The following is a 22,339-nucleotide window of genomic DNA, read 5'->3' as shown; positions in this document are numbered from 1 at the left end:
TGCTCTGAGGCTGAGAGAGTATGACTTGCTCTGAGGCTGAGAGAGTATGACTTGCTCTGAGGCTGAGAGAGTATGACTTGCTCTGAGGCTGAGAGAGCATGACTTGCTCTGAGGCTGAGAGAGTATGACTTGCTCTGAGGCTGAGAGAGTATGACTTGCTCGGGTCTCCCAATGGGTTTACATGCCAGAGCAGGGATTCAAACCCTAGTCTCCAGAGTCAAACCACCCAAAGTTTTCCAGTTGTTGTTGTTGTTGTGTGCCTTCAAGTCGTTCCGACTCATGACAAACCTATTCTCAGTTTTTTTGGCAAGTTTTTGCAGAGGAGCTTTGCAAAGATGTACAAAAAAATCCAAGTAAACCCACTCAGCTTGTGTCTGCTGGCTTAGTGGTAGTAGTAGTAGTAGTAGTAGTAGTAGTAATAGCAGTACAGTATTTATTTTCTCATATCCTGCCATTCTCCCAACATAGGGACTCAAAGCAGCCAACAGCAAACTTAAAAACGATACAAGTTTAAAACTAGAACAACAACATTAAAATGTATAAATTTAAAAGTTAAAAACCCCCAATTATAGAATGTTGTTGTGTGCCTCCAAGTCTTTCCAACTTATGCCGACCCTAAAGTGAACCTATCATAGGGTTTTCTTGGCCCAGAGGGGGTTTGCCATTGTCATCCTCTGAGGCTGAGAGTCTGTGACTTGCCCAAGGTCACCCAGTGGTTTGTATTTATTTATTTATCAAGCCCTGATCTCCAGTCACAATCCAGCACTCAAACCACTGCACCATGCTGGCTCTTAGGCTTATAGATATTATAGGCCTGTTACAGACTGCCAAAATAAAGCTGCTTCGGGTCTCTTTGGAGGTATGCTGTTTAAATGATGCATGCACCCTAAGAATCCGGAAGCTGCACCAAAGCTGCACTCCAGTGCTTAGGAATGGAGTGTGGCTTTGGCGCGACCTCCAGACTCTTAGGACCCATGCATCGTTTAAATAGCATACCTCCAAAGAGACCCGAAGCAGCTTTATTTTGGCAGTCTGTAACAGGCCATAATATCACCCCAAATCCACAAAACAGTGGTGCCTTTATGAGGACTAAATCAAAAGGCACATTATACATGTTGCAAGCTTTTGAAGCTCCACCGGCTTCTTCATCAGGCAAAGGTATCAAAAATGATAATATCTAAGGTGAACGGGGGCGGGGGGGAATTGAGCTGAAGTTTTATACACAATTGTGTGTGTTTGTGCCCCTCCAAGTTGCCTGTTGATTTACACAGAGACCCTGTGGATTTCTTAGGCGAGGAATATTCAGAGGTGGTTTTGCCAATTCTTTTATCTGAAACAGAGTTTACAGCACGTAGGATTCATTGGCGGTCTCCCATCCACTTACTAATTAGGGGTGACCCTGCTTAACTTCCCTGATCAGATCAGGTGTCTTTAGGGAATTTAAGTCCTTCCACAATTACCTGAGAATAAATGTGATTAAACTCAGTAGGATTTTGCATTGTGCTGTCATGTTCTGATGAAATATATATGTTTAGAAGATACAGAGATTCGGACATGAAAGCGCATTTCTCCTCTGATGAAATGACTCCCAGATAATATTTTATGGCTGCCACAGCTGCCCACAACTATTATGGGACCCAAGAGAGTGGCTCACAACATTAAAAGGACAACACATTTAAAAACGTAGAAAAGTGATACGTTAAAACAGAATTAAATTGTTAACATAAACAGCTAACCCTGTAAGCATGGGTGTCATACCACGTTAGTTGCCACGGCTCTCTCCTAACTGGGATTTATAGTTTAGCAAGGAACTTAGAAAAGAAGATTTGAGGATGAAACCATCTTGTAGACAGACATTCAGGGTACTCTTGAAATTGTAGTTTGGGTTTGTTCACTAGACTCTAGCAGAGAATACTAAGCATCTTAGCAACTACAGATTCCAGCATTTGTCAGAATGAAGCCATGAGGATTAAAGTATGTGTGTAGTGCAGAGCCAGTTGGTGTAGTGGTTTGAGCATTGGACTATGACTCTGGAAACCAGGGTTCGAATCCCAGCTCAGCAATGTAAACCCACTAGGTGACCTTGAGTAAGTCACACTCTCTCAGCATGAGAGGATGACAATAGCAAACCCCCTCTGAAGAAACTTGCCAAGAAAACAGTTGTCGTTAAGTCTTCAAGGCACAAAACAACAACAACAACAAACATAGTGCAGATACAGCATACATCTCAGCACACTTAGCTGAAACAATGGCATATTCTTTTCCCACATCTCTATTTCCCTTTACTCTTAGGGGCAGCCACTGATAAGGCCTATCTTCTGTACTCATCACACATATTTGTGATGGTGGTGGGACTGAAAGAAGAGTCTCCTCAGAGGATCTCACAGTTGGGACAGGATAGATACAGTCTGTCAGATAACCTGGACCTAAGCCGTATAGGGTTTTATAGGTCACAGTCAACACTTGGAAGTGTGCCTGGAAACAGACTAGCAGCCAGCAAAGCTGTTGAAGCAAAGCAGCTGTCCGATTCCTGTAGCCTACTCACTTGGTACTCTGGTTATAGCTCTTTCTACCAATGGAAGTTTCCAAATGCTCTTCAGTGGCAAGCTCCAGGTAGAGTGCATTGTTGTTGTCAGGTTGGCGTTGGCCCCAACTCATGGCAACTCTGTGGATAAGACATCTCCAAGACCTCATGTCCTCCACTGCTCTGCTTAGGTTCTGCACATCCAGGCTCATAAGTCTATTCTATCTTTCCTAGCATTATTTGTCTTTTCTAGTGAGTCATGCCTTCTCAGAATGTGGCCAAAGTACGACAGCCTCAGTTTGATCTTCTTGGATTACAGGGAGATTTTATGGGAGCATGCATTACGGTAATCCAAATGGGATTCAACTGTGGCATGTGTTACTGTGAAGTTTATCACACGGGAGGAATTTCTTTTAATTTCGAATGAAAAGAAAGTGGGGCCAGAACATATTCACGTGAATTCGCTAGTTCAGCGAATTTACGTGAATTCGAATTGCGTTCAAACTGACTTCCCATTGCCTGAAAACAGCTTACCATTGCCTGAAATTGCGTGTGGTAGTCTATCACGCAATAACATGAAACCCCATGATTGCGTTCGGACTGACTTCCCATTGCCCGAAATTGTGTGTGGTAGTCTATCACGCAATAACGTTAAACCCCATGATTGCATTTGGATTGCCATTGAATTATACTTTCAATTTCCCTTGTCTGATAAACTCCTGTGGCTAGATCTGTTTGAAGTGATTTAAGAATGGAGCCTCCACTTCAACTGCTTTGCAAATAAATCAAACATTACCAAATGTCAATAAGCCCTTGGTGATCTTGCAATGGGAGCTAAACCTGAATTAGTGGTTCTCCCTGAGAGTATTTCACCACTTAGAGTTGAGTATCATTGCCATCATCATCAACAACAGTAACAGTACAAGGTGTTCAAAATGATCTTTACAGTTGAAATTGTGTAAAGATAATTTTCAGACACCCTATAGATCTTCTTTCAGTATGGGTCATTCAGTATTCTCAATTGCAGTTTCTCATCTGGCCTATATTTCAGTGGCTTTTGAATTGCAGCTAATATCAGATGTGCCTAGAGCATTCATTCCTTCTTCTCTGTTCCAGCCTTTGCCTTATGAAATATCCAGACTTAATATTCTATAATGGATTTAACTGGTCGGAGCTAAGCAGAGCAGTGGAGCAAAGGGAGTCTTGGAGATGCCTCCTCCACAGAGTTGCCATGAGTCGTGATCAACTCGAGGGCAGTTAACAACAACAACAACATTTTTATACGTGTATCTACACTATAGAAATACACTCATCCCTCCACATTTGCACAGGACCCCCATGAATGTGGAAAAACCATTAATAACAAAAACACTATGTTTTTACCTGAGAGGACCCCTCTCTAGGAATCTCTAGGTCCTCCAGTGCAACTCTGTGGTCAACATCTGCCAGACATTGACCACAGAATTGCACTGGAGGAGCTACAAATGCCTAGTGGAGTACAGTTGGCCCTTCTTATACACGGATTTTTTATACACGGATTTAAGCATACACGGTTTGAAAATGTTCCAAAAAAGTATAAATTTACCTTGATGTTCCATTTTTTATTAGGGACACCATTTTGCTGTGTCATTATACTTAATGGAACTTGAGCATACACAGATTTTGTTATACACGGGGGATCTCGGAACCAAACCTCAGCGTATAACAAGGGTCCACTGTATTCTCTCTAGGAATCTCTAAGTCCTTAACTTTGGGTTAAAGTTGATCATAAAGTTGCCCTGGAGAACCTATATAGTCTTAGAGAGAACATTTTAATAAAATCCGTCAATAATCAAATCCGCAAAAGTCAAAGCCACAAATGTGGAAGAACAAGTGTAACGTAGATTGACATCACTTTAGGTGCTGTAGATCCATCCTATGGAATCTTGGGCTTCCTAGTTTTACAAGGTCTTTTTAAAAACTGATATTTAACAACTATTTTTGAGACAGGTGAGAGAAAATATTAGTGTTCTCTGTTGGACTGGGGAGATATAAATCCAAATCCCTGCTTAGCCATGGAGCTCAATGGGTGACACTGGCATAGTCAGTCAAACTCAGGCATGGAGAGCATATGGCTCTCTAGATGTTCTTGGACTGCAATTCCCACAATCTCTCCCCATTGGCTGTGCTGACTAGGGAGTTGAAGATTAACAATACTTGGACAGTTCTCATGTTCTTCATTTATCTGCCATTCTTGCTCTCTGCTTTCTTCTAACATACCTACCCTTAGTCTAGCTTACTTTTTAGAGCTGGTGCGATTACAACAGCAAGGGGGCAGGGTGAGGGGGAAGAATCATATATACAGCATTAAATTTCTTGAAGGACATCCTTGCTCAGGGGCCATACTGATCTTCTCTGTATCATTCCAATTTTAGTATATGTGCTGCCAAAGTGAATTGCACAGAAATATCAGTAGTCACCTTTCCAGAAAGGTTTGCCTAAGATGGCTAATCTCATTGGAGACACATTTGAAAGCCCCTTGTGTAGGAACTTCATGGCCCCTTGTGTAGGAACTTTCTTTCAGTTTGAGACTTTGAGACTAAGGTCTCTACATACACTTTAAATACCTTGAGGGTAAACTCCTATTCCTTAGCATTGGCATCGCCATATCTCCCCATGTCTGCGAAATGGAGCTAATAATGCTATCAGCTTACCATGTAGTAAAGATAATACGTTTATTTGTCTTTCAGAATCCATTACATTCTTTGTTGTTTTGAGATAAAAGGAGTACATTCTAATGTACTTTCACAAATTATTATTATTAAGCTTTATTTATATAGCACTGTATTTTACACAGCTCTGTACATACGATCTTTTAATTAGACGGTTCCCTGCCCTCAGGCTTACAATCTAAGAAGACATGACACAAAAGGAGAAAGGAATGGTGGTGGGGAAGGAGATCAGGTCCTGGAGTTCATCTCTCCCTCTGAGGCCTGGACCAAGGCAGATGGAATGGAGGGAGGGCTCTGTTTCTTAAGGATAGGCCTGATGGCATTGGGGAGGCCTGATGGGATTGGCCAACCTTCTCTTCAATCAGAGGCCAGAATGAAGCCAGATGCCTTCCGGGAAGGGCTCAGTTCCCTTGGGGAGGCCAGGAGGGATTGGCCAACTTTCTCTTCCCTCAGAGGCCAGGATGGAGCCAAATGCCTTCTGGGAAGGGCTCAGTTCCCTTGGGGAGGCCAGGTGGGATTGGCCAACCTTCTCCTTCCTCAGAGGCCAAGATGGAGCCAAAGCATTATTGATTGCATCTGCGTATGATACGGCCTTAAGCGTTGTCTTATCTGCTATATATGAGTTAAATGTAAGCCTGCCACTCTTCACATGACTTGGACTACAACATCAGTCAACCCCTCCACTGTGGCAGTGTTGGTTGGTAATAATGGGGGGTTGTAATCCTAAGGGTCAAGAGACAGCATGATGTTGTGCTTTGAGCATTAGACTATGAAGAACAGGGTTCAAATTCCTGCTGAACTGTGAAATCCATTGGGTGATCCTAAGCAAGTCACACTCTCTCAGCCTCACAGGATGGCAATAGCAAACCCCCTCTGAATAAAACTTTGCACCCCCCCAAAAAAAAACCCCAAAACCCCATGATAGGTTTGCCTTAGGGTCACAATAAGTCTGAAATGATTTGAAGACACACAACAACAACAAAAACACCAACAACAATCCTAATGGTCACCATAAGTCTGAAACAACATGAAGGCACACAAGAATAACAACAACAATCCTATGGGTCCCCATAAGTCAGAAATGATTTGAAGGCATACAACAGCAACAAAAACCAGTGCAATGGAAGGCATAATCTGAAGGCCATGATGGTTGATGAAGATGAAGGTTGTGTTGGCATGTGCTGGGGATCACCTTGGTGGAAGTGGATAGTAGGCACTACTAGAACGTACATGGATCTCCCACAGTCCTTTGGCTTATGCCTGCCTTGCTGATGGGTAGCATGCTCTGCCCCCTTTTATCGGCCATGGTTTGCAACAGTGGCTGGGTTGTATGCCAGTAAACATAAAGGCAGGCGTAACCCACCTATCCTAATCAGATGAGATGTTTGAAAAGTTACTGTTTCTTTTATTATGTTTACTATTAGTAAGTTTATTGTGTGCATGTTTAATAATGTTTGTAGGTATAAGTAGCAATTGGATGTTTGTTTTTCCCTTTTTTCTTTTCTGTGTTGGTGTGTGTCTATCTTTGGTTTTGACAATAGTTTCAATAAAAAGAAAAGTTACTGTTTTGGATAACAACTACAGTACCAGGATCCCCAGGGATAGGGGTAATTCTGGGAGTTGTGGTCCAAAAGGTATCTCTTGGACAGTCTGATCAGAACCTAATGGTCAGAGATGGCTTATGCACTGATGCTGAGGACCTTCGGTTGCCCGCTTCTGTTTTAAGGAACTGTGGCAGGAAAGTAGAATAATGACTACCTTGGATCTTTAATACAATGTTGCTTCAGTGGTTCTTGGTGTCTGTGCTTCGCTCTGAGTGAATGTGTGGAATCATATATAAAACCAGGACTGTGCATGCCTTGTTTCTTTGTTAACCTGGAATAAAAGTGACAAAAAGCGTTCTTTAGCACTTGGCCTTTGGCTTTCTTATATGTTAACTGCAGCATTATTTAATCACACCTGTATTCCTGGACATTTGACCATTTGGTCCTGTGCACAACAAAGAGGGGTTGGGGGCTTCACAAGAGATCCAGTCTCCCCTTGGATGCCTAGTTGGCGGCACCAAGTTAAAACGTGGCTTTTACCAGCTGTCTTTGTATCATGATTTTGGGGGAAAGTTGGGATGATGATGACGGTGATGACAATGGTTTTATTAAAGCTTTTTGAGCCTAATGATTTTGTCCCAATGTATTCAGGCACATATATAGATGTATTCGATTTGTCAATAAGCTTTTAGTCTTTAAATCATCTGACAAAACCAGAAGTGACAAGAAGGACAAGGTGTTATTCTATGGGAATGATGCTCAGAGGCACAAATCTTCACTTTTTGCCTCTCAGAGGGGTTTTTTTTTTGGGGGGGAGGCTCAAGGAAGGCTCTGTAGGCCACAGAAAAGTTTTTGATGTCTTACATATAGTCCACGGGCCACGCAATTCCCACCCCTGTCCTAAATCACATAATTCGGAACCTTTCAAATTCATTTTTCCATTTCTGATACTTATACATGTTACAGAGCACTCTACTAAGTTTTCTTTCTCGTGCTTCATGTTCTGCCATATTACAAACATTTTGGCATATGCGATTGGGCACAGTATGGAGTTTGATGGCTGTATTTTGTGAACTTTCCTTAGGCTTTTAGCGTGCAGCCATCAGCTCATCACAACCAGTTACATTCAGACAGGCAATTATAAAAAGCTTTGAAGAAATTAACTTCCTTAAAAAAATATTTCTGTTTCCAAAGGATTTGAAAACAGAAATTATCTGCTTCACTCTGCTATTTGGTCATGTTTGGATGTTAAAACGAAGCTAGACTTCAAGAGAGCCCTGGCTTCTTGTAGGTGAGCCCGCATGCTGGTGCTTTCTGGATAACTGCTCTTGCTTGCACTGGGGGCACTTAAACAAACTGTGGCTCTTCAGACTGCTTTGTTTTATGGCAGTGATTAGAAAATGCATTCCTTATATTACAGCTACCAGTATCTCCTAGCCAACATGGCCAGTGGCCATGCTAGCTGGGAGATTTCTGAGAGTTGTAGTCCAAATAACTTTTCCAGGCTGCTGCATTCTGCTTTCCTTAGCCTCCTAACTTTTATTGGTTTTATTGGTTGTTTTTTCTGTCCTCAGTATCCTGGTTTTTAATGCTGCTTTGATAGATTTTTAAAAAATGTTCTAAATGTTTAATTTGAAGCCACAGTGGTTGTGCATTTTGAAGGCATGATATAAACAATGACCTCTGTTTTATATGGTCCTTTGTGATCTGCACTAGCTTCAGAACACTAGTATTGACCTTTAAAGCCTTGAATGTCTTTGGTTCTGATTACCTGAAGAATCATCTCCTCCCATATATATATAAATATATATAAACCTGCCTGGATGCTAGATGACACAAGGGAGATGGTAGGGGTGTGAAGCCAAGGCTTACAGAATCAAAGTGTGAAGATATTTTGATCAGAAGAAACAAATTATTCCCTCAAGATTCCTTGTCCCCTTAGAGCTTTGCTGCCGTCTTTGCTGTAGCTGTGGTGGAAATTGATTTCCTCCACACCAGTGTGTTATTATGGCTTATCTTGGAGCCTTTTCTCACGAGAAAACAAAACAGAAATGGAAGTGGAAAGTAACGACACATGACATTATAACGCTTCAATTTTCTTCCCACAGGAGACACTTGTAGAAGTGTGTCTTTTTTCTGGCGGGAAAAATCAATTCAACAAAAGAGACACTTTTACAACTGTTTCCCGTGGAAGGGAACTGATGCAGTACAGTGTTATGCGGTAAGGCACAGAGAAAAGTACTACTCCCCAGCTCTGGTTCCTCTTTGTTTTCTTGTGCAATAAGGCCATGAGTAGTGAGAGCATGGTCTCCATAGCCATAGTCCAGCACTCAAACCACTATGTCACACTGGCTCATGACTATTTTGTCCACTCTGTATTTCCTAGAATGATGGTGTGGTGTAGTGGTTTGACTGCTAGACTACAGCCCTGGACCCCAGGGTTCAATTCCCTGGTCAGCCATGGAAATGCACTGGGTCTTGATATTTGGGGAAAAGGGTGGACTATTTTTCTTTATGGCTGCTCTAGGCAAGCGCATGGGTACCTTGGAAGCCTCGGGAGAGCCACACCTCTTCTTTCTACCCTTTGGGTCATCTCCTGTCACACTCCTTCCAGGCATTAAATGCCACAGGATGCCACAGGGGACATGGCAGAATTGCTTCCCATGCCATCTTGGGAGGCATTGGGGAACAGTGTACCATCTTTGGGTTGGGTCCTGTGGCACCCTTGGGACCAGAGAAACAGCCTTTTGGGGGCCCACACAACACATGAGCCACACTTTCCCAACCTCACTCTGTGGTCAACTTGAAACTGTTAGAGAACAGCTGCAGCAAGAACAACAATGCCTTAATGCTTAAAAGCCAGCCTTTAAAAACTTTAAATAAATGAATAATCTGAGGAAATGAAAGTATTTGTGTAGCACTTCTAAGAGTTTACAATATTTCACATACAGTATCTAGGTGTGATCCTTATGAAATACTCACAAATCAGGGACGAGGAGCCTTTGGTGCTCCCAATGTTATGGATTGCTGTTTCCAGAATGTAGGAATGGGAATTGTATCTCAGAACATCTGAAGGGCCTCAAGTTCTCTGATATTACCCTTTATATCGCAGACAAAACAGGGAAATTGAGGCTGAAAAAGAGAATGATTTGCCACCCGCATGGCACTGACTTGCTGCAAGTAAAATTTGAAACTGGGGACATAAGCTGTAACTTCAACACTTAGCCAGTATGCTATAAAATGGACATTTTTCATGATGTTTTTATCTGAAATGTAAATCCTCCCCTCTTACATAGTTTACATTATATTGTTAAGATAATTTATATTCTGCCTTTCTGCTCGGGTTGCAGCTAACAATAAATTCATAAAAACCCAATTACATAGCTATTGCTTATGAGGAATTAGTGCCTGAATTTGCTTCTTTTCCTGTTCCTTCACATGCATATTAGATTGCAAGCCATTTAGTACCGAGATCTGCAGACTTTTTATCAACCTGGAATGAGTTGTGAAATTCAGTCTGAGAACTGTCATGTGATGTGACCCATGCTGCCTTGCATCCCAGAGTCAGACCTCAGGATTTTTAACCTCTTTGGTTCTAAGGTCACTGGAGTCCATTGTTTTGCCCCAGTTCTTGCCAGGAAGGCAAAGCTGTTCTGCTCTCATATTCTTTCCTCCCTCCCCCAACTTTGGGAGAAAAAAAAGGCTTTACCCCCCCCCCTTTGTCGCATTAAAAGGCGAGAATGGAGTGCAAATAACTCAGCAGGCTGTGTCTATTGAGTGACCTCATTACCCAGCTTGCTTTGGTGGCAGAGAGATGGGATGTGTTAATTTAAGTATGCACAGGCTTAGATCTGTGAAGCTTGGGGCTTAGGAGCACATGATGCTCTGCTGCCCTTGACCACAGCAGCAACCAATGTTTACACCCCCTGGGGTTATGAATAGTCTGCTTTTGCAGCTTTTTCCTGTGAGGATGCAGTGGCTGTGACATTCCCAAGATAAAGCACCTTTTGCCTTTCATTGTGCTTTCATATTAGCCATTCCCAGCCGTTCTCTTCTCACACTTCTGAATGCAACCTTGTGGTGTGTCAAGCCTAAAAGTACGCCACAACCCAGGACATACCTACACTGCTGATGTGTAGAATTGCAAAGTTGGAAGGAAGTGACCAGGGCTTGCCTGTGTTGCTTGCTGGATTTTGAAAGTTGCACAATGGGCCATCCACACTTGCTGCAATTAGGGTTTCAAGTCACCTGTGAAAGTGTGTGTGTGTGGGGGGGGGGGGGAGGACACACAAATAAAAACCTCCTTTTTCTACCTGAAAGAAAACCTCTTTAGGAATCTCTGGGTCCTCCAGCGTAATTCTGTGGCCAACGTCTGGCAGAAGTTGTCCATAGAATTGCACTGAGAGCCTACAAGTGCCTAGAGAAGTGTTTTCTCTTGAAATCTCTCAATTTTTCAGTAAAACTCTATGACCAACTGGCAGAGTCGAGCTGGAGGACCAGAGATTCCTAGAAAGAACATATTAATCAAATATGTGAATAATAAGATCCACAAAAGTCAAAGCTGCAAATGTGGAGGGGAAACTGTACAACCAAAAAACAAACAAACAAAAAACAAAACAAAACAACTTTTTAAAGCTTTGGAAGAGACCATGGGAGTGATCTATTCTAAGCTCCTGCTCCTGGCTGAGAAGAAGCCACCACCTCCTGAGAGATGTAATTCATTTCTGAGCACATATGTAATGTAATGGGTAGAAGGTTCATCTGAGACTTGGGAGAGCCGTGTTCAGGTTTCCACTGACCTACAGAACTCACTGGTTAAATGTAGGCCATTTACTTTTCCGACAGCCTGACACACTTTGTAGGGCTGTTATAAGGAGAAAATAGAGAGAAGGAAAGGCACATATGCTGCCTTTAGCTTATTGGAAGAAAGGCAGAATATGTATTTAAAAAAACATCAAGAAATTTGGCTGGCACTTGACCAGAATCTGGTTCTGTAGAATTTCTACCTGTTGGTTCTAGTCTTGTGGTTTGCAGCAACACAGAACAAGTCTGCTCTGGCTTCTGTTTCAAATCTTTCTTTCTAAAAGGCTGATTTTGAGCTGCCATAATCTGAACTGAGAAATCTGATATTGCAGAGATGGCATCTGTAAACTAGAAACTTTTGGGATGCTACATCTTCCATAAGGCCTAGACTGCATAACCAGTGGTCAGATATTGGCCCTCCACATTTGCAGCTTTAAATTTTTGCAGTCCAAAAATACCTGGAGGATCATCTCTTTTGTTACAAGTGCTCCTCATGTTTAGTTTTGCAAGAAAATAATTTGTTGATCACATTGTTTGTTACATATTTCAAAAAGCTCAGCATGATGTTCATGGGTTTCTCCATTCTTTCTGTGCAATATACCTGTGAGGTGGGTTTGGGTTCAGCTTCAAAAATGAGAACTTGTACATAAGGCCACCAACTGAACTTTGCCACTGAATTTCAACAGCCTTATTGTATATAATGGAACTTGAGAATACATGAATTTTGGTATCCATGGGTGGCACTTCAACCAAACTCCAGCAGATACCAAAGGACCCCTTTAGTTAAATAATTTTTGAACATGTTGGATTGTCTGTAATTTATATTTTGGTTATTCTTCAGTGATGTCCTGCCCCACCAGGATGCCTTGTCACAAATTAATAACTGACTGTAAGATTCATTTGAAGTACAGTGGACCCTTGTTATACGCTGGGGTTTGGTTCCAAGATCTCCTGTGTATAACAAAATCCGTGTATGCTCAACTCCCATTAAATATAATGACATAGCAAAATGGTGTCCCTAATAAAAAAATGGAACATCAAGGTAAATTTATACTTTTTTGGAACATTTTCAAACCGTGTATGCTTGAATCCGTGTATAAAAAATCAGTGTATAAGAAGGGCTGACTGTAGTTAGTCTAAGGCAGGACTCTGGTAGCTTCTTCAGAGGGTGACTACTTCAGTAGAAGGCAGGCCTGCTACCTTTATACAAGAAGCTTGTGGAGGGCAGTGCCAGGTCTCCTGAACTCTGAATTTTCAAGAAAAATAAAACCTATCCCAAATTTGCAGTATTATCCACAAATAGATTTCTTTTTGTGTCTGCATATGAATGTGTAAGTGTCTATCACTTTAGCTGGCTTTCCCAAACTTACATCCTCAGGGTATATTTAATAACAATTTTCATCATCCCCAGGTAGCACAGGTGCTGCTGCAAGGTATGATGGGATATCATCATGTCCAGGATACCTGGATGGTGCTAGGCAGAAGGAGGTGCTCTGTACCATGGTAGTACTTTTCAGTTCATTATGAAGAAGCCTTTTAATTTAGCTTGTTTCATTTTGGCAGCTGTTCTTTTGCAAATAAAGACAGAGAGAGGGAGAGGGAGTGAGAGAGATTCTTGTACAGATTATCTGGATCTTATTATTACAAGCAGATAAGATGAAAAGGCTTGACTCTCTCTTCTGATGTTTGCATGAAGCTCTCTGTGGACCTTGGAAAGAATTAAGAAACTTATCAATCATTCAATCAATCAATCAATTGCAGTATTATGAAATTATAGCATAGCATGTGCTGAGCTCTGTGTTGGCACTAAACAAAAGGAATCTTCTTTTTTTAAAGTTAAGAGTTCAGATTAATTGTTGTGTGTATGTTATGGAACATGGTTTCCCAGGTGCTGAATAATAATAGTTGCATCATTTTAAGAGGAAAAACATCATTGGACAAAAGCACAGATATAAACCTTGGCTTGTGTCATACATCTTCCAGTGCTTGAAGAAGTTCCTTGTTTTAAACTACAACTCCCAGAATCCCTCAGTCAGCATGGGCAGGGGGCATGCTGGTTGCAGGCTTCTGGAAGCAGTAGTTCCCAAAAGCAGCCTTTCTGATTACCCCCCCCCCCAAGCTTTAGAATAAGAGATTGAAATAAACTTTAAATAAAGTAATGTAGAAATTGGGACATTTCATTTGAAGCTTTTTTGCATGTGCTTTTTTATTGTATGTTCAGAACACTTTGCATAATGAATGGATCAGGGGAAATCTAGGAGTCAGTATTCTGAATTGATAGTGGCTGGACTACATCTATACAACTGATTATGCTGGCTAAGGCTGAAGGGAATTGCAGTCCAACAACATTTAGAGGAGTACACTTATTCCTGGACTGGATGACTTTAAGATTCTTTCAACTATATGATTCTATATCAGTTACTCAAACAAAGGTATCATCAGGATTGGAACACCTTCCAGACTCACACTCTCTGGACCTATTTGCCAGGATAGTGAATAACCTTTGGATGTTCAGATCATTTGGACTTCAGTTGCTAGAAAACCAGCCTGCATGGCCAAAAGTCAGAGATTCTGGGAGTTGATGTTTAAACTATCTGGAAGAGCAAAGGTTGAGAACCACTTCCCAAGGGCTTGTTGAGTTTTCATGTGATACATCCCTGGCTAATGTCTGCTGATAGAGATGCTTTTGAAGGCAGAGGAGCAAAGCAATTTTAGCAACCCCTAGAAATATAGTTCTATTTCCATATACATATATTCTTACCTTTCTGTTAAAAATTGCCCCCAAAGCCAGAAGCACTTCAAGCTAAAGTGTAAGGCTGAACCTTAGTACAGAATTTGTTGAATCTTGTTGGTGTGTATGTGTCTGTTTTAAAGTAGTAATAGATTTTTCCTGCCTGAGGATGGGAACAAAACTTGAAGAAAGAACTCCATTTTGGTTGGGAATGATTCTCACTTATCAAATTGGCATCTTAAGCTTATGAACTGTGTAGTGCTGAGCAAACAATCTGAACCCAAACAACTGCCCCCCCCCCCCACTATAGGAACCAGTGTGATTCATGGAGTATATTTTAACAGCCTTGCAATATTGCTGGATAATTGCATACTGACCTTAAAGGAAGCATCACAATATTTGTTTGCTAGAGCCCTTAAACCTTCACTTTCAGTGTGGGAGAGGGTGAAGTTGTTTGTTTTTTGCTTGGTGGGGAAGGTATAAGGGGCGCCAGCCTGTTTGTTATCTTGGAGGCTTAATGCTTTTTATGGTTCTTAAGATTTCTGTGCAAAGTTTCCAGTCTTCACTGATGTGCCTTTTATCATTTTTCTGTCATCCTCCCCATCTTTTATGAGCTTAGAATGAGTCTGACTTGGTCCGAGGCCAACTCTACGATTAGTTAGAGTGAAATGACAAATAATATGGGACAGTGATAGGAGTCTCCAGGCTGTTCTTCCCGAACCGTTGCCCCTTTGTTGCAGGGACAGTGATGTGTGTCCCCCACAAACTGTCTTGGGCCCATGAAACTAGTCTGCTACTTGTACTGGAAATAAGATGGAGCAGTCAGTCGGGTCATTTAGGATGGGTATCATCTTGTCTTTTGCTCTAAGCTGGCTCTCCACAAGAACACATAAGATTAAAAAGTATCCAATTCTAAAAAGTTTCAAGAGCAATGTACAAAAGCCAAACTGAGCAAGTGTTGTTGGTTCATGGGGAAAAGCATGGGGAAAATTGGTGAAAGTGATGTGTGCTTTCATCGTCCTGATCCATACATTATAATAGGATCACTACATTATTGTGCAATTACAACTTTCTATTAAAAATCATAGAGCAGGAGGTGGAGCAAACAGCATGGGGTCTTGTCTCATTTCAAGTGTGTTAAAGCAAACATTAATGTCACTGTAGCACAAATACAATGATGGTGTTAAAAGGGTGCATTTCATTTCTGCTACCTTAAATTCCAGGTGAAGGAAAAGTGGATTTCAAATGGAATGACCCCAAACAGCCAGCTAGTGTGATTAAGTACCATAGTGTTTGAAAAACAACCTGTTGCCAGCTTGATGAAAAAATAACTCTTACATTCCTTCTTGCTTTTTGAGTTGTTTCTGTTGCCTCTCAGGATTGATAGGAGAATAGAAGGGGGGGGTGAGTCAAAGTGCCTCCAATATGAATTTTTAAAATAATAATTAGAAACTGTTTTTTCACCGATAAAGTAACTGCACTCTTTTTTATGGTGTTTTGAAATGTTGCTTTTTTTTCCCACCTCTAAAAGTAAATATATGATACATTACATGTAACCCATAATTTCTAAGCTCTGGTCTTGATTTGAGTGTTAGTTGAAATAGGGACCAACCTGGTAGGTGGGCATCTACCATTACCAGTTGTCATTGTGCACTTAATTTTTCTCTTCAATATGTTTTTCTCCTGATACCAGACAAGGATGAGCAAGCAGTGGGGAAACAGAAGAGGGTTACTAATGGAAAATGGAAAAACAACCCTGTAAAATTCTGTGAACGAGTCAGGGAGACACTATAAAAGTCTGGAAGCAAACCTGAGCCTCACTCAGGCTTTATCTAGACCTCTAGGAGAATGAAGAAACTCTCAGTGTCAGAAATACAATAGCCAATCTTTACACAATGTGGTGTAATTTCATTTGATATACATACCAGAAGCATTCACAATAATATTGATTGGAGCCTTTCTTTGGGATTAAGAAAAGGAAATCAAACATAAGTTGCCATTATAAAGAACTAGATAGAAAATCTGCAAACTGTCAGTAGATTCCATTTAACATTACTCACCTTTTTCAAGGGTAATATATTTGCACTATTAAATTATTTGGCTAACCTAGTATCCAAACTCAGAAGAGCATTCACTTTTTAATAGCCTACCGTCTGGGTTCTTGGAAGGATCCATTCTAGGAATGCTTTTGCCTATGAGATGGAGGAAAAGTGGACACTATTGGACACATGCCATTATACTGTTCCTTTTGTTGTGGTCTTTCCTGTTTTGTACTAATTGTTCAAAAAATCCCAGCTAGATAAGATGAATTTTATCTTTCCCCTCCTTCTTTCTGACCAGGATTCCCAGACTGAAGATAAAACAGACAGGTTTTGTGCCATTGCTAGCTGAAGCTCTTTGTTAATTCCGTTTTTGTTTATGTTAATTCCCATTTACGTTGGTTCAGGAGACCCTATGACTAGAATATTTCAGGTCAACTGTGTATGAACAGGATTAAAGCTTGAACACTAAGTCTTGATTGTGTTTCTCTATACTATGTGTTCCTCTTCTTCCTTGCTGGCTTCTACCTTGCTTACACTATTCATTCTAAGAGCCATGAGTTCTTCTCTGTATATCCAAAGTACAACAGTCAGTTTAGTCATCTTGGGCTTCGTAGGGAGGTTAGGCCTATTACAGACTGCCCAAATAAAGCTGTTGGGTCTCTTTGGAGGTATGCTATTTAAATAATTGCATGCATCCTAAGAATCCGGAAGCTGCACCAAAGCTGCCCTCCAGTGCTTAGGAATGGAGTGTGGCTTTGGCGCGACCTCCGGACTCTTAGGACCCAGGCATCATTTAAATAGCATACCTCCAAAGAGACCCGAAGCAGCTTTATTTTGGCAGTCTGTAACAGGCCTTAGGTCATTATTTGCTATTGGACCCATTTATTTGTCTTTTTTGGCAGTTTTTGGTATTTCTAGAACTCTCCTTCAGCATCACATTTCAGATCAGTTGGTTCTCCTCCTAACCGGTTTCTTTACTGTCCAGCTTTCACAACCATACATAGGAATAGGAAATATAATAGCATGGGGAGTCCTGACTTTGATATGCGATTATACATCTTTACGCTTGAGAATCGTGTCTAGTTCCTTTGGAGCTGTCCTTCCACATCCTAGTTTTATGGTTTCGTGACTACAGTCTCCATTCTGATTTATGGAAAAATCTTTAAATATTTCAATGTCTTCATCACCTGCTTAAAAGTTACATAAATCATCTCTGCTCATTATTGTTGTGTTCCTTAGATTCAGCTGTAAACTTGCTATTGCACAGGATTTTCATGATAAAAGACATTCAGAAGTCATTTACTGGTGCCTCTTTCTGCACACTACTTAAAGTGTGTCATTGTCATTGAGAGATTCTCCACCAATGTCATTGGGTAATGTGGCATTTATGAATCCTGGTGCTGATCACAGTGTCAATTGTAGTGCCTTTATAATATGCTGTATATTTTATATGCCGGTTCTTTACTATAATAAAGGAATTATTTACATTTTTACTTACAAAGAGAAGAGAGAAAAATATTTTCAAGTCACTGTCCTTGAATTCTCTTAATGAACTATGCTAGCATTTTCACTTTTTTCCAGGCTTCCATAGACAAGGGAAGAAAGATATCATTTCTGGACTCCAAATCACCCTCTTATTTCTTCAGTTCTGACGTCTTAATTCATGATTACTATGCTTATTTTCTCCTGTTGCCATTGCCTATGTTGGCATAGTTACACCAATGTAGCGCACCAACAGATTCCAACTTAAATGTTCTATCGATAACTTAATTGGGATGTAATGGTTTCCATTCTTCACACGCAGACACACTTCCCTTCTGTTTGTCATCACTTTTGAAAATAAAAATAGAGAGGGAGAAAATGAAGACTAGGTGATAGGATCATTGGTTGAAAAATCGTTTTTGCTGGCTTCCGTTTGTATGTTTTAAATAACCTTTTCTGCATGTAGAAAATCGGCACAGAGAAAATAAAAACAGACTTTAACTGTGGCAGAACATCTTCTAGCATCTTATAAAGACTCAGAAGTTATATTTGGTATCAGCTTTTATGGACTCTAGCCTGGTTTATGAGATGCATAGAATATAGCTTCAGTTGGTAGATATTTATACACATACTGGGTGTTGTGGGTGATATATGGAAGAATAGAAATGTGTAAGTTACCAGCAAGTGATGATCTGAATAGCAGTTGCTTTATGATTATTGAAAGGTGATAAAGACACCCAGCATAGACAGGTGAACATATATATTGTGACGAAAAGGTTTTGACAAATCCAAGTAGAATTTAACCTCAAGGTGAACTTGACGGTGTGGGATAGAAACAGGAGAAACAATGGAGAAGGGGTGGGAATGCAAAAAAATAAGAAAATGGCTGAAACAGTAGCCATAAAGCTAGCAAAGGTTATGTTGTACCTCAGACAAACCTGCCTAGTGAGGCAAGGTAATATGATGAAAAGCCTATTCTCTTATTCAAACCCAAGAAAGAACAGCCAAACCTGTCTGATGAATACTGTATATGGTTGAGTATAAGTTGAATTCATGCATAAGTTGAGGGCAGGTTTGAGAGCCAGAAGGATGGGTTTTTATATGACCCATGAATAACTTGAGGGTAAAACTTAGGAGAATCTAACAAAAGATCTATAGGATGAAGCAAAGAAAAACTATGTCAAAGAACTTACAAAATTCCAGCAGGCATAACTGCTTGCTCTCACCCTAAAGGCTGGCTGGATGAGAAAAATCAGTGTTCCCAGAACAGATTACACTCTTGACTTTCACCAGGGGATGATTCTTTTTAAAATACGAGTTAAAGTATAATGCATACATTGACCCATAGATAAGTCAACTCAGGGTTTTGGGGTCAATTTTTTGACTAAAATTTCTAGACTTAGACATGAGCATATACCAGTGATGGCAAGCCTTTTACAGACCGAGTGCCCAAACTGCCCAACCCAAAACCCACTTATTTATCACAAAGAGCCATGTTCCTTTGGCTTTCTAGTAAAAACTCTGGCAAACTCTGTGGTAGGGTGACAGGGTGTGTGCCCACAGAGAGGGCTCTGAGTGCCACCTCCGGCTAGCGTGCCATAGGTTTGCCACCACTGGCATATACAATACTTGTTGAGTATTTCTTGTTGGAATTTGCTGCCAATCTAAAAGTTTTCTCCCTGGAGTGCTAGATTGTTTGTTCTTGTTTTACTTGCAGGGATTCTACTGTCCCAGGCATGCCTCAGGATTCCTCAGCTTTTTTTCTCCTACATTCAGAGTCCAAGGTTCAGTTAGCACAATAGAGATGCAATGCGTGGGTGGCCATGGGTGAGTGACTCTGTTTTCACTGGCAGAATGCTTAGTATAGAAATAGACAGCGGCTGCTAAACTGTGAAGAAGCATATTCTGCAGTTTTCTGTCTGGAAGGTTCCCAGCGCAGAAGGAAAGAGCCATCAGTCTGCTAGGGAATACACAATAGGGATTCCTTTCATTGATATCAGGAGGCTCAGAGCCATTTCATACAATACATTAATTGTCTCGCTTGCTGGAACACAGAAGCTTTGAGCCAAGGTTTCTCCTATTAAAGCAACATTTAAATAGGAGAAATGAGATCTGTGATGTCTGCAGGTCATTTGGAACTTGGAGTTCAGAGGGAATGGATGAGATCTATACACCCTTCAAACACTCTTCTGAGAATGGCTTCCTACAATCTATCTATGCAGATATTTAACTCATTGTGGCTCTTTCAGACCTATACTATTTTAGAACATGGGGGAATGAACAGTATGATTGAAAATGTCTTCTTGTCAAAAAGTCTTAGTGCCATAAGAATGGCAGCTCAGCTGAAACCCTTTCACTATCCTTCTCTATAAGCTTTCTAGAGGCAGAAAAGTTTTGATATTGGTGGAGGATGTTATTCAAGTGTACTTTTTCTGCTCTCTTTCATTGCCTGAGTTGACATATTGCATTAAAATGTTTTATCATGTCTATTTAATCTATTGATCTCTTTCTTATCATCTCAGTTAATTTATTGGTTTCCATATAACCGTACAACTTGTTTACCCATTCATTAGTACCTGGGCATCTATTTTCTTTCCATTTTGCAGCATATAAAACTCATGCAGCTGTTGTCAGATATTAAAGTAACTTTCCATTTCCCCCCTTAAAAATATTACTTTTTAAATTACAGCTCCCAGTATCCACCAGCCAGCATGGTCATGCCAAGTGAGGGGATTCTGGAGATGCAGAATCTGCTGGCAATATCTCTGCAGACAATATTAGAGTGTCTGCGTTCTATTTGCTTGCTGCTTCTTTTGAATTGTTCAAGTTCATTGTGTTTGTTTGGAATTGCAAACAAGTTTCCCACCACTGATAGCCGTTTTGTGCCTTGTTTATAAAGATCTCATAAACCAGGGTCAAAACAAAGATGGAGTAGGAGCTCCTGATATCGCAAGGGCTTTTGCCTCTCAACTTCCCTTAACCTCTGTTCTGCATGTAAACAAACTACAGGCCAAAATATTTCTGGTGTTATTATCGCAGGAGAGCCTACATTTTGGGAAATGTGAAGGACATGAAGTTCTTTCTTGGTTGTTGTACTCTCAGTTTAAAGATTGCTCAAGCATGTGTATCGCATTAGCATTTCTAACTTTAAAAACGATAGCACACTTTAACACGTAGCCTGAATGCTCACTAATCTTTCTGCCACATAGGAGCAGATGTTTTAGAGGCTTGTCTCAAAACGTTCCAGTGAGTGGCTGCCTTCTGGAATGCTTCGTGATATCCAGACAGTTCTCTGAAGAATGCAATGGAAACCAAGAGATTTATTCTCCGGATGTTATAGTGAGCTTGAGCAAACAAGCACACTTAGCTGCAGACAACAGCTCTGAGTCTTCTTGCAATATTTTTTAGATGCCAGAGCTTGCCCCATTATCAGGATTTCAAAATATCCCCACAGTGTTCTGTGACTCAATAAAGTCTTCCTTTAAATAGTTTACATATGTAGTGTCCCATGCATGGAAGGAGAATGCTGTAGCTCTGATAAAGCACATGCTTTGCATGTAAGGTTTCAGGTTAAATTCATGACATTTCTAGGTAGGCCAGCAAAGTCCTCTGTCTGAAGAGGTGTTGCCATTAAATCCGAAGTCTGCCAGCCTAAAGAGTAACATCTTGCAATCTGCATTTTAATAGAGAATAAGTGATTAAAAAGTGAAGAGGAAAAGGAAGAGATTGCTGCAGGGAAAAGGATGCAACAATGCAGGTGTGCATTGCTATCTTCAACATAAATTTCATTTACGGGTGAGATGGGCTATTGCTCAGGATGCTACAAGATCCCTTTGCATACTGATACTCCAGACTAATATGGCTATGACGTCTCTGAATTCTGTCATTGTAAAATAGTTCTTTGGCAACTGGGCACTTGGTTTAAGACTTGGGTTGTCCTCACATCAGTCCTGCAAAGTAGGTCATGTGCAAACCCACTATATAGTAGTGGGATGGGAGGGAGAGAAAGGGAGTTGCAGAAAGCTACGTGCAGAGTGTATGACAGTGGCAGGATTTTAACTCACTGCCCCCCTGGCTGCTGCTGGTAGTCACCCATACATAATGAGGGTATTGGTTGCTGTCTACTGTTGCTAAAGCACTTCTTGCTCAAATGACTCACTTGTGCTTTCTGTGCTTTGCAGTTCTTGCTGGGTTTAGAGCTGAGGGGCTTGGAAATGCTAGGCACCAATCATCCTGCACCCCTTGGAGGTCCAGGTCTTCAGCATTCATGTTTTACGCGGCAGGGCTTGAGTTGAAGAGGAACAGAGCGCAAAGGTTAAGTGGCTTTCAGAGCCTGCGGAAATTGTCAAAACAGAGATCAAAAGGCAGGGTGCCTGACTCCTAGCTCTGGTGCTCGCTCTTTTATAGCCCACACAGCCTTGCATACTTGTACAGTGTTTTTGAAGCAAGAAGCAGTGAGGAAAACACTGCCAAACTGTTTGCAGATTTCTGGAAGTTTCAAC

At 41.0% G+C, this 22,339-nt stretch overlaps 1 protein-coding gene and 1 non-coding gene across 3 annotated transcripts in view; one reads left to right on the top strand and one right to left on the bottom strand.

The window, feature by feature from the left end:
* LDLRAP1 (low density lipoprotein receptor adaptor protein 1) overlaps positions 1 to 22,339 on the top strand; it is an 84,692-nt gene that overhangs the window by 1,892 nt on the left and 60,461 nt on the right. The gene's annotated exons all lie outside the window — the stretch shown is intronic.
* LOC121916341 lies at positions 4,855 to 4,965 on the bottom strand. The gene has a single exon (XR_006100833.1). It is a non-coding gene; the product is annotated as a U6 spliceosomal RNA (small nuclear RNA).

Source organism: Sceloporus undulatus, chromosome 9 (assembly GCF_019175285.1).
Source record: "Sceloporus undulatus isolate JIND9_A2432 ecotype Alabama chromosome 9, SceUnd_v1.1, whole genome shotgun sequence".
Classification (NCBI taxonomy): domain Eukaryota; kingdom Metazoa; phylum Chordata; class Lepidosauria; order Squamata; family Phrynosomatidae; genus Sceloporus; species Sceloporus undulatus.
Note: the sequence above shows the minus strand (reverse complement) of the source record. Positions and strands in the feature narration are given on the sequence as shown.